The sequence below is a fragment of the Spea bombifrons genome, chromosome 4 (assembly GCF_027358695.1).
Source record: "Spea bombifrons isolate aSpeBom1 chromosome 4, aSpeBom1.2.pri, whole genome shotgun sequence".
In the NCBI taxonomy this organism is placed as follows: Eukaryota; Metazoa; Chordata; class Amphibia; order Anura; family Pelobatidae; genus Spea; species Spea bombifrons.
The window spans coordinates 88,837,944-88,851,948 of NC_071090.1; positions in this window are offsets into that span (position 1 = coordinate 88,837,944).

Here is a 14,005-nt window from a genome sequence, read left to right on the forward strand (position 1 = left end):
GCTGCAGGCACTGATCTAGTGGCGATATCAGCAGGATACTGATCTGTGGGCACGTAGTGCCATTGGCTTGGTTGGGTCGATTTCCTGATCCTTTCTACTCGGTTGGCCACGTATACATAGAACCTTCTTTTCTTATTGCATATATAACCTAACACCACCTTACTGTCCGTATAGAACCTGATAGCATCTGGTTTATAGTCTATTTCATTTTCAATGAGTTCTGCCAGCTCTACTGCTAATACTGCGCCACATAGTTCTAATCTAGGTATAGTATGGTCTGGTTGGGGTGCCAGCTTAGCCTGCAGTTCTTAAGTAAGCCACCGCTGCTATTGCCTTTGTTGAGGCATCTGAGAATACACAAAGCTCTTTGCTGAATGCAGTGGTGAGGGATGTCGGCGAGTAAGGGCGTGGGATCTGAAGTTGCTCGAGGGTCTTCAAGGAATCTTTCCATGTCTCCCACTCTTTACGCCTTTCTGGAGGTAGTGGGGTGTCCCAGTCCTGTTTTTCAAAGGATAATTCTCTGAGGAGAGACTTTCCCTGCATTGTGACTGGGGCAACGAATCCCAGCGGGTCATAGAGACTGTTTACAGTAGACAGGACTCCACGTCGGGTGTAGGGTTTTTCCTCGATGGACACCTGGAATGTAAATGTGTCTGCCTTGAGGTTCCAGCTTAACCCCAGACTTCGCTGTATGGGAGGTGTGTCGGTCCCCAGATCCAAATTCTTCAGGGCACTTGCGTGATCATCTATATGAAATGCCTTCATTACCGTGGCACTGTTGGAAGCTATTTTATGCAGTCTTAGATTGGCAGTTGCTAGCATCCTTTGAGTCCGTTTGAGCAGTTCTATGGCTTCTTCTTCTGTGGGAACCGATTTCAACCCATCATCCACATAAAAGTCTCTCTCAACAAAATCTCTAGCGTCTTTCCCATACTCTTCCTCTCCTTCTTGGGCTGTCCTTCTGAGCCCGTAGGCAGCCACTGCCGGCGATGGGCTGTTGCCAAAGACATGCACTTTCATTCTACACTCTATGACTTTGTCATCTATGTCGTCGTTCTGGTACCACAGGAACCTTAGGTAATTTCTGGAGTCTTCTCTTACAACAAAGCAGTGGAACATCTGTTGGATGTCTGCTGTAATGGCAATTGGCTCCTTGCGGAAGCGGATCAGCACTCCTAGAAGACTGTTTGTCAAGTCTGGTCCAGTGAGGAGGACATCGTTTAGAGAGACTCCCTGGTACTGAGCACTGGAATCAAACACTACTCGGATTTGACCAGGTTTCTGGGGATGGTAGACGCCGAATGAGGGAAGGTACCAGCATTCCTCGCCTTCATTCAGAGGAGGTGCTGGTTCTGCGTGACCACTAATGAATATCTTCTGCATGAAGGCCACAAAATGATCCCTGGTCTCCAATTTCCTTTGTAGATTACGGCGGAGCGAATTAAGTCTAGAGATGGCATGCTCTCTGTTGTTTGGGAGGCGTCTTCTGGGCGAACGGAACGGTAACGGTGCCACCCAACTGTTTGATTCGTCTTTGAAGAACTCCTTATCCATTATCTTCAGGAATTCTCTGTCTTCTATTGATAGTGCTTGCTTGTCATCATTCCCTGTCGTCTGGAACACTGTACATCCTAGGTCATCAGTGTATTTTTCTGACTGAAGAATGTCTCCTTGTGTTTTGATCGTATACCCTTGTTTATCTTTGTTTCCAAGTTTCTCTTTGACATGGAAGTGATATGGACATGGTTTAAAGAGAGATATACGACCATTCTCCAGTAGGTTTGTTCGTAGAGCTTTTACATTATCTGGTTTGCGTATCTTGTCAATACACACTTCGCCCACTATCACCCATCCTAGATCGAGCCTTTGTGCGCACGGAGCATTATGCTCCCCATTTCGTTGTTCACGGATTTTATGTGCTCTCATGATGTCTCTGCCAAGTAACAGCAAGATCTGGGCACTTCCATCTAGTGGTGGAATGCGATCAGCTATCGCCTGCAGATGGGGATGGTGGCGTGCCACATCTGGTGTAGGGATTTCGCTTCTATCCTCCGCCATATGATTGCACTCGATGAGTGTGGGGAGAGGCATCCTTACTTTGCCGTCCACTGAACATATGGTGTAGCCATTTACTCTCCTCCCTGTTGTTTCTATCTGCCCTGCGCACGTCCGGAGCGTATAAGGGGAGGTGTTATCTTGTATGTTGAAAAGGTCAAAGAATTCTGACCTGACCAACGATCGATTGCTTTGATCATCGATGATGGCATACATCCTTATGGCTCTTTCAGGTTGTCCGTCTGGGTGCACGGCTACAAGACATATCTTAGAACAAGATCTGCCATCACTGGCTTCCCCACAGACCTCGGTGCATTTAGATGCTACAGATAGGGGGGGTGTGCTTGGATCTTCTTCCTCCCCGCCCTGCTTTGTAACAAGGTTAGGGGCCTTGATTGTTTTAGTCTTAAACGTCTCTGGATGTAAAGCTGCTACGTGTCTGTCACTGCCACACTCTGTGCACTTTATAGCTTCTTTACACTCTTTGAATAGGTGACTTGTAGAAGCACAGCATTTAAAACAAATCCCCAATTCTCGGAGTAGGGCCTTACGCTCCTCTATGGGCTTCATTCTGAACCCAATACACTTGCTAAGCGGATGTGGCTTTCTATGTATGGGGCATTCTTTGTTAGGGTTTTTTGGTTTCTTGTTTCCATCGACCGACTGGTCTAAACTCATTTGAGTCATAGAGGACACGTCCGTTCTGTGGACGGAGATGGGTGTTCTAGTGTTATTGTACCTGGCTGCTGGCCTTTCGTTCCTCGTGTTCCTTGCACTGGGTGCAGTATGTGTATCTAACATGAAGCTGGGGTCATTTTTTGACCGGGCTGCTTCGCGAATGAAACTCAAGAAGAATGAGAAAGGGGGGTAGGCAACTTGCTTCTCACGCTTATATTTTGAGCCTTGTGAAGTCCATCTCTCTTGGAGGCTGTAGGGTAGCTTTTCCAAGATGGGTTTCACTCCACGAGCAGAATCAAGGACATTGAGCCCTTTCAGGGATTGGTCTGTCCTTGAAGATTCCAGCTCCTGCAGCAAGTCCCCAAGTTCTCGCAACTTTGAGTAGTCTTTGGTTGTAATTCTGGGAAAATTGTCTACTCTCTTGAAGAGTGCGTCTTCGATCGCTTCAGGACTACCATAGCATTCTTCTAGTCTTTCCCATACTAAATCAAGACCCACTTCGGGGTGGTTAACATTTGCTGATCTAAGCCTCTTTGCATGTTCTGCAGATTCTTTCCCCAGCCATTTGGTTAGTAGACTGAGTTCTTCTCTTGCCGAGAAGCCCAGACTCTTGATAGCGTCTTTGAATGTGGATTTCCATATCCTGTAATTCTCCGGACGGTCGTCGAAGTTGGTAAGACCTGTCTGCACCATGTCACGCCGGATCATGTACTTGCCCATGTCTGTTAGGCCTGATACATCGATATGTCGGTCTTGTTCTGGTGTGGTTTCACGGAAGGGCCTTGTGTTCTCCCTTTCCTTGGCCTGGATGTTTGATGATCGCTGATCAGTGTGAGGAGCTGTTTCTCTATGCGTGGGCCTACCTGAGCTGTGAGACTGTTGCAGTATATCCATATGCCTACTGACGTGTGGATCACCGCTGAGAACCTGGCTATCCCGGGTTGTGCGTACCCTTGAAAGAACAGCGTCTATTCTTTGTGGACCTAGAGAGTCTTCAGCGTCTGAGATGTCACTCAGGCAGTTCCGAGATGGTGTACTGGTATTGATGCTGAGGAGGCTCCTTACATAGTTTGCGGTGCGTTGATTTATATCTTCTGGAGCTGTCTGGTCATAGGTCTGCTCCCCGCCGTCCTGTAGTGCGGCTGCTTCAAAGACTTCGGCTTGCGCTATGGCGGCGGCCGCATCCTCTTCTTTGCTTAGGGCTTTCAAATTTGCATCTAACTCTGCCTTCCTACGTGCTATGGCAGCGTTGGTGGCTGCTGCGGCGGCCACTGCTGCCTGCTCCTCCTCTTCTATGCGGGCTCTCTCTGCCCTTATGGCCGCCTCTTTCCGACCATATTCGGCCCTAGCACGCGCGGCCTCTGCGGCGGCTCGTGCCTTGGTGGCATTCGCGCTTGCACTAGACACATTAGATTTCACTGATTTGCTTGACCTGGAAGAATGCCTGGATGTGCTGGAGCGCTGCGATGCAGTTTCCAGGAGGAGCTCCTTTCTTTCACTTTGCGCCTCCATAATGGCGGTCTGCACAATGCCGTCGCGTTCCATATCGATTGTTTTTTGCAGATCGCGTTCTCTCAGGCTATTAATTGTGTTGGTTCTTGTCAGATAGGTGAAATATGCTTGTGACAATGCTACATAATGTCTATGACATGACTTGATTTGAGTTATGGCTCGCTTAATGTCCTTTTCTTGTTCGCCAACATTTGTGGCATTACTCATTTCAATTTCGATTTCTTCCCATGCCTTTTCCAACTTAGCACGGTGCATCTCAATGTCAGCTTCATATTTTTCACAGGCTTTTTGTGTCAGTGTAACTGTTCGCTTAGGCCTTGCGCCTTCTTGCATCTGTTGCAGTTGTGTCGCTGTTTTAGTGTCTGACCTGTCACTCTTATGTGTTGTGTCTGGTGAGGGTCTGAGTTCTTCCATGCTGCAGGTGTGTGTAGGCCTTTAGCCAGTTCGTGTGGCGTGCGGTCTGTAACCTGTGTCAGCGGTTGGAGCCGTTTGGTGTCCTGCAGCAGTCAGCGTAGAGGTAGCTGTACTGACAGGTATCCGTAGCTCTGATCCCTATCTTGGCTGATGTCCAGTGGCGTGGCCCTTGGTAGCCTTAACCGTGGGGACATGCACAGGGGTAAGTATAACTGTTGTTCCTAACTTAGTAGCTGGGCAGAAGGTTAACTCAGGCAAGACACAAGAGTGATAATTCTGTGAGTAATACACTGAGCTGGGTTGCAGCGCTGGTGCCTTTATATTGAAGCTGTGGAAAGCTGGAGCTTTCTGTGCTGCTCCCAAAGCACATGGTATCCGTTTTTACTATTCTGGAACCCCAGGGTCAGATGCCTGGATATGAATGTCAAATGCCAGGAAATGAATAAGGTCAGATAGCTTAACTCGTCCCCTATGAAAGCACACAAAGTCTTCTGTATTTTCTTAGATTTATTAGGAAAGTCACAGAAATAAAGGCACTTGTTGGTTGTAAAGTGTTGGAGCTTCTCTACAAGAAGGTGCTTTGTTATGGGTGGAAGTGCTTCTGCAAGGGGAAGGTAAAAACGGATTGCCTTGCAAGGGAGAAGATAATCAGAACCTGTACTCACAGAGGCTGCTGTGATTGAATGTCCAGGGGAGAGATACAGGGGAACAGGAAAAACACCTAGAACAAACCAACTACAGAAAAGTTGCAGGGGAGGAGGAATAGCCCAATCTCAGCTATGAGAATTGGAAAGTTGCCAGGGCAACCAGCCACTTAAAGGGAAAAAGGGGAAATAACAAAATAAACAAACTTGTTCCATGACAGTAGGGATGCACCGAAACGAATTCTGGACTGAAACCAAAAGTGCAGCATTTACCTGGCCGAAACCGAATATGACCCCCCCACACACACACCATAACACATAACAAAACAATTAAATAACAATATTTATATATATATATATATATATATATATATATATATAATTAACAGCAATCACATTCTTATCATGCCCGCAGATTCCAGGATGTACTCGTAGACTACTTGGCATGATAGGAGTATGATTGCCCTATGTACCCCGTCTCACTCCATTCTCCCTATCTACCCCCTCCTAACTATCTACCCTCTCCCTCTTTGAAGTTCACTTACCTTTCAGAAGTCCTGCGGTGAGGGTGCAAGGCCTCTGCCTCCCAGCTCTGCCACTGTATGGAACAGTATAGAGTGATGGGAGTTATGATGTACTTTAGAGCATAATTATATAATGAAAAATACATTGGAAATGGTACAGCATAACACCCATCACTCTCACACCCTTACCAATCCACACACATACACCAATCCACACATATACACCAATCCACACATATATACCAATCCACACACACATACACCAATCCACACACATACACCAATCCACACACATACACCAATCCACACACATACACCAATCCACACATATACACCAATCCACACATATATACCAATCCACACATATACACCAATCCACACATATATACCAATCCACACATATATACCAATCCACACACACATACACCAATCCATACACATACACCAATCCACACATATACACCAGTCCACACATATACACCAATCCACTCCACACATATACACCAATCCACACACATACACCAATCCACACATATACACCAATCCACACATATACACCAATCCACACATATACACCAGTCCACACATATATATACCAATCCACACACATACCAATCCACACATATACACCAATCTACTCCACACATATACACCAATCCACATATATACACCAATCCACACACACATACCAATCCACACATATACACCAATCCACACATATACCAATCCACACATATACACCAATCCACACATATATACCAATCCACACATATACACCAATCCACACGCATACCAATCCACACGTATACACCAATCCACACGTATACACCAATCCACACATATATACCAATCCACACGCATACCAATCCACACGCATACCAATCCACACATATACACCAATCCACACATATATACCAATCCACACATATATACCAATCCACACATATACACCAAACCACACATATACACCAATCCACACATATATACCAATCCACACATATATACCAATCCACACATATACACCAATCCACACATATACACCAATCCACACATATATACCAATCCACACATATATACCAATCCACACATATACACCAAACCACACATATACACCAATCCACACATACACCAATCCACACATATAAACCAAACCACACATATACACCAAACCACACATATACACCAATCCACACATATATACCAATCCACACATATACACCAAACCACACATATACACCAATCCACACATACACCAATCCACACATATAAACCAAACCACACATATACACCAAACCACACATATATACTAATCCACACATATACACCAATCCACACATATATACCAAACCACACATATATACTAATCCACACATATACCAAACCACACATATATACCAAACCACACATATATACTAATCCACACATATACCAAACCACACATATATACCAAACCACACATATATACTAATCCACACATATACACCAATCCACTCTCACTGTCACTCTATGCTTTCCTACCTTTCCTCTTTCAGTTTCTTTGCCTCCTCTTCGCTCTTCGTCTTAGTTCTTCTGTCTTCTCTTCTTCCGGGTCAGAGGGCACGGAGACCGGTGGGCGCGGCTTCAGTGCTGTGCGCCGGGATCTGACAGCAAACCCCGGCGCACAGCAGCTGTTGCCGCGGGGATCACAAGGGAGCCTGCTCCTCCAGCGGCGGACATTACTGTCCGTCTCTGGAGGGGTGCCGGGTGCCCCCATACTGGCGGCAGCGGACCCCGCGGCGGCAGGGGCGTCGGACCCCGCGGCGGCAGTGGCGTCGGACCGCGCTGCGGCGGCAGTGGCGTCGGACCGCGCTGCGGCGGCGGCGGCGGACCCCGCGGCGGCGCCCCCTGGAGTGTGGCGCCCTGTGCGGTCGCACAGGTCGCACACCCCAAAGGCCGGCCCTGGTCATCTGTTATCTACAGCCAACTTCGAAAAATAAAATAAGTGCAGAGAAAAAAGGTCCAAAACGGAGGAGGATATTAATTAAAAACACAAACTTAGAACTTTGATTTCAATACATAAAAAAAATGTTATCCACAATGCTCCCAGTGAATGAAATTGGGTTTAATCCTACATGACCCAATAGGAAATATTACAACAATATATAATCAAAACAATTTTAAAGATTCATTTGAGTTTTCAGTTAAATATAATTAGCTGTACAAGTGCAACATAGATTCCTCATAAAGCCATATTTTCTGAAATTCATGTTAATCAATATTTTGTTCTTTAATTTACATGCCATCATTATTTTCAATTCTTGTGTTTTACAATAGCTTTTTATAATATTTCCCTTGAAAATGTTACAGGGCAATAAGGTATAGTATCATATATATCATAGCTTAACAGAGGCTGAGTTTTTTTTCCCCAGAAGAAGGCTAAAATTAGACAAAGCTCAAAATGAATTGAGTTTAATTAATTTTCTGATGCAAAATGACAAGATAGTATTTAATAAAATTATTCAATTGCTACTATATGACATTTTTTCTCATGAAAACGTCAATTCTATCAACTCCAGCTCGCTGTACAATTTAACTGTTTTGTGTGGGGGCGACACAGTAAATCTTTATCATTTGTTTCTATCGCTGGCAATCTGTCAAATTAGGTCAGGCACAAAAAATTTAGTTTCTAAATGTTGTTTGTTTATTTTTAATGAGTTTGAGGTCAAGGACTGATTAAGACCTGAGTTTTACATGAGGAAAAATGGACAGACTGGATGGTTCTTATCTGTCAAATTCTATGTTTCTAAGTTGTCATAATTCAAAAAGTCATACAATGTAGATAACTTACAAAAAAATGTTAGGGCATTGCCACATTGTCTTCTGCCAAAGGCATATTGTGGATTAACTAAAATGCAGTAGGATTTTTTTGTATTAAATGTATTTTAATAGCCCTATACAATTGAAGCAGGGAATAAATGATTTGCTTGCTTGTGGCTTTCATGTCCTAATACTATCATTACATGGGTAGAGCATCAGCTCAGAAGACAGCGCCGAGTCAAGTTTTCCACCATCTAACCATTTGGTAGACTAGGTAACCTGACGTGGGACTCCTTTCAGATACTGTCTCATTAAAGGAGTAAAGAACAAACATAAAGTACTTAATAATAAAAGAAAAAATGCATATTCAATTAACGTGAATACTTGAATATGTGTTCTTTAAAATGAAAAAATTAAAAGACTTCCCTAAGCTCCCTCATGGTCTGATGATTCTCACTACTGATTGGCTGTATATGTGTCATATTGTGAACATCATTTCGTGATTCAGTCCTTTTGTTTGGGAGAAATATACAGTAATGTTCGCAACTGGGAGATGCATCGCTCTACTAAAAGGGGTCATTTTGTACAACAATAAAAAAGTCACCCAAATGTGTGGTTGTGAGGGCATAAGCCTGGGATTTATGTTTTTATGCTGACATACTATGCACAGCTACGTTATACAAGACAAATAGCATGTTTTTTTGTATCTCAAGCCATGCTGGGTTGGAAACGTTGATGTACAGCAATCATTGGCAGGATGCTCATAAAATAAACCAAGTTGTCAGCTTTTTTTGGCCTACAAGCCACAAGACCACCTACTAGATTCAGTGGCATTACTCAATACTGGGAAGTACCCCCAGAAAAAGAGTACCCTCTTTATCACTTCATGGTTCTTTTGGAGATATCAAGATTTACAGAAGACTCCAGTCATAATCCATACACGCAACCGAACAGTATGTCCAATGGGTAGCTTTTGTGATTTCTACATAAGCTGTATGTACGCCAAGCATTAAGGAAATTACAGTTCCAAACGGTTTGAGCCATGGACACGTGGCATGAATATTTAAAATGCCCAAAAAATCTCTTATTACCAACTATAATATTCTAAAAATATTTTGTGGAGAAAAAAAAAATGAATAGCATAAAGTGTGGAAAATTGGAAATTATTCTAGCCTGGGTGCCCGAATAATTATAATTTTAATAAAGACAGGAGGCGAGTATTTTGCATATCTTCCTTTACTTCTCACCAATAGCAGCAAAGAAAGAAACATTGACAAAGAAAAAACAACCAATAGGCATACACCACAAGGTATATACACCCTAGCCAGTCCTTCCACTTCCTCTTGCGACCGCTGCGAACCGGAACCTACGAAGAACATCCAAACACCGGCGACGAACACCGGACACAAACTGGAACTCCAACCAGAAGTCAGAAGAAGGCGAAGAACAGCCGACGACCTCCGACAACAAGAAGACCAGATCCATGGCAGGCTCCAAACAGGAACAGGGGAGTCCGCATGGGAAAGAACCTCAACAGCAGGTAACGAAGGATCTCAACCCGGAGGGGTACCACCCGGACAGGGCATCAAGCTGAAAAGCAAAGAGAACATGTAACAGTACCAGATACCAATGATACGGTAAGGGAGAGCACAGGTACACAGAAGCTGTAATATCAGAGGCAGTAATCACCACAAAAGCGCCGAAATGCACTAATGACAATAACAGGAGTAAAAGACACCACAAACGAAAATTACCTCACCATGGATCCCGAAGCTAAACGGGAGGGAAGGGAGGGAAAATACTCGCCTCCTGTCTTTATTAAAATTATAATTATTCGGGCACCCAGGCTAGAATAATTTCCAATTTTAAGGCAAGACAGGAGGCTTCCTATTTTGCAATTTTAACGCCCGACACCAACGCGGGAACTGCAGAGGATAGCGGACGAAAGTAAAAGGTGCGAAAGGTAGCTGCACGAGACCAGTCCGCCGCCGACAAAATATCGCTCAAGGCCCCCCCAGCCCGAAGAGCGCCCGAGGCCGCCGCACCCCTGACCGAGTGGGCGCCAAAAGAGGTCGCTACACCCGCCAGGGAGAGCAACCAACGAACCCACCTGGCTAAGGTAGGGCTCGAGACCGGCTGAAAAGGCCGAACATACGAGATGAGCAACTGAGAAGAAGAGGGAGACCGAAGGGCCGACGTACGTGCCAGGTAAGCCTGAACGCATCTGGCAACGCAAAGTTTAGGATCGTCGGACAGGTAAGGGTAGGCTACGGAAGAGGACAGAGATTTAGTCCTCCTGTGAATGGAGAAGCGAATACCGTCAGGCGAGAAAGAGATAGCCGAGGCATCGAAAGCCCGAACGTCAGAGACCCTGCGAAAAGACAAAAGACATAAGAGCAAGGTAAGTTTAGCTGACAACTGACGTAAAGACAGGGAATCGTTATCGGGCCAGGCCCGAAGGAAATCCAGGACCAGGGCCACATCCCACAGGGAGTCATACCGAGGGGCCGGAGGCCTGGACAATCGAATGCCCCGTAGCAAACGGCACACCAAAGGAGCCTTACCCACAGGCTCACCCGAAAAACCTACATGGCCAACAGAAACGGCTGACCGAAAAAGGTTAACAGTCCTATAAGACTTACCTTCCTGAAACAAGCCGGCCAGGAAATTAAGAACACCCTCTAAAGGGGCCGAATAGGGATCCATGTGTTGTCCCAAACACCAAGAAGCCCATCGTCCCCAAGCCGCCCGGTAAGACTTCCGGGTGCCCGGAGCCCAAGACTCTCGGAGCAGGGACTGAGTGACCTCCGATAGGCCCTGGACAAGCTGGGGTCCCCCGAGATTGTCCACAGGACCAGAGATAGGCGTCCCTCTAGGAGGAGGGGGTGAAACCGCCCCTCCGGGTCCGTCAGAAGAGACGGAAACACCGGAATGGCCAACGGATCCTGAACCGACAGTTCCAGCAGAGCCGGGAACCAGGGCTGCGCATGCCAAAGCGGAGTCACCAGAACCAAGGAGCCTCCTGCACGCCGAAGAAAGTGGACGACCCGAGGAATCAGGGCGAAGGGGGGAAAGGCATAAGCGCCGGACACCGGCCAAACCTGAGTGAAGGCGTCCGTCGCCAGGGCCTCCGGATCTGGAAGCCAGCTGAAGAACTCCCGGAGCTGGCGGTTCGTCCTCGACGCGAAGAGGTCTAGGTGTAGAGGCCCTCGGAGACGCAGGATGTCCTGGAAGACCCCCGGGTGAAGCCTCCAGTCGCTTGCATCTCTCCAATGTCTCGAGAACCAGTCTGCTAACAGGTTCTCCGGACCCGGAAGGTATTCCGCCTGCAAGGTGATGTTGCGAGGGAGACAAAAATCGAAGATGCCTTTCGTCAGATCGGCGAGAAGCTTGGAGCGCGTACCTCCTAGGCGGTTGATGTACCGCACCGCCGAGATGTTGTCCATACGGAGAAGGAGACAGCAATCGGAACGGTCCCTTGCCAAGCTGCGGATAGCGAACGACCCCGCAATCAGCTCCAGACAATTGATATGGAGGGATCGCTCCTCCAGCGACCAGGAGCCTCCCGTTGCCTCGGTGAGGGATGCTGCACCCCAGCCTAGGGAACTGGCGTCGGACTCCAGGATGAAATCGGGCTGGGACCCGAATATGGCCCGGCCGTTCCAGGCCTCCATATGACGAAGCCACCAATTCAACTCCTGACGAGCTTCTTGATCGAGCCGGATCGGCTGATCGTAGGAAGGAAGAGAGCGGAGGTGTCGCGCCTTCAAGCGCTGGAGAGCCCGGTAGTGCAAAGGGGCTGGAAAAATGGCCTGGATGGACGCTGAAAGCAGACCCACCACTCGAGCTAGCATGCGAAGGGAGCAAACCTCCTTCCGCAAAAGGACGCGGATCTCCTTCCGAATAGTCACCATCTTTGACCTCGGGAGACGCAGCATAGCCGCCTTGGAATCTATGATGAACCCCAGGAACTGAATCCGCTGACGAGGAACCAACTCGGACTTGAGCGTGTTGACGATGAAGCCCAACTGATGTAGCGACCGGACCACAAAATCCGTCTGTCCCTGGAGGAGAGTCCGACACCTGGAGAAAAGAAGAATGTCGTCGAGGTAAACAATACACGTAATCCCCCGAGAGCGGAAGAAAGCCATCACCGGCTTGAGGAGCTTCGTGAAGCACCAGGGGGCCGAACTGAGGCCGAACGGAAGAGAGCGGAATTGCCAAAGTTGATCGCCCCAGAGAAACTGAAGGAACTGCCTGTGATCCGGGTGGATAGGGACCGAGAGATAGGCGTCCTTGAGGTCCAACCTCGTGAACCAATCCCCTTCGGACATAAGGTCCCGTAAGAGATGAATACCCTCCATTTTGAAGTGACGGTAAGCCACGAATGCGTTGAGGGACCGGAGATTTATTACGGGGCGAAATTCTCCGGAGCGTTTCCGGACTAAGAACACAGAGCTGAGGAACGAGACGGGACCCCTGGACCGTTCGATAGCTCCCTTGGCCTGTAGAGACCGGAGCTCTGACTCTAAGAGATATTGGTCTGACGCGGATCTGACCGCCGGAGGAGGTTTGCTTACCTGGAACGGGGGAGACACGAAGTCTATCAGATACCCGCGAACCGTTTGGAGGATCCAAGGGTCTGACGTAATCCGCACCCAGTTGCGGAAAAAACGGGAGATCCTGCCAGCGACCTGTGGATGGGAAGAGAGACAGGAAACATCTGTACTCACCGAACCCTGAGCGTCCTCTGGGGAAGCCGGTAGAAGCTCTGCCTCTGCTGCCTCCACGTTGTGGAAAGGGTCGCTGCTGGAAAGCCCCACGGTAGGACGGTTGAGGCTGCTGGGGGTATCTGGAGCCTTGGAAAGAGTAACGGCTGGCGACCCGGCCCCGCGGTCGTCCAGCCCTGGAGGAAAAACGAGGGGCTGGCTGGAAAACCTTCCTCATGGAGAGCTTCGCTTTATTCCACGAAGACAGGAGGGAAACATGACGATTGAGCTCTTTGACAAAGGCGTCGCCAAAGAGCATTCCGTTGGCGGCTGCCCCCAAATCTTTGGAGCCCAGTTCTGCCAGCCGAGGATCCATACGGAGCAGGACCGCCTTACGCCGTTCTGTGGCAACGGCGACGTTGGCGTTTCCCAGAAGGCAGACAGTCCGGAGAGCCCATTCCCGGACAAGCTTGGGATCAAGGGGAGAGGCCTGGAGATAAGCCTTGTCTGCTAAAGACAAAATTTGGGTAATGGGGCCAACAAGATCCAGGATCTTATCCTGGGCGGATTTAAGACCCTGTTCCAAGCCCTTTCTAGGGTAGCGCGAGGCGGACAAAAGGGCGACCACATTAGGGTCAAGCTCAGGAGTGAGCGCCACCTTGTCGGGAATGCA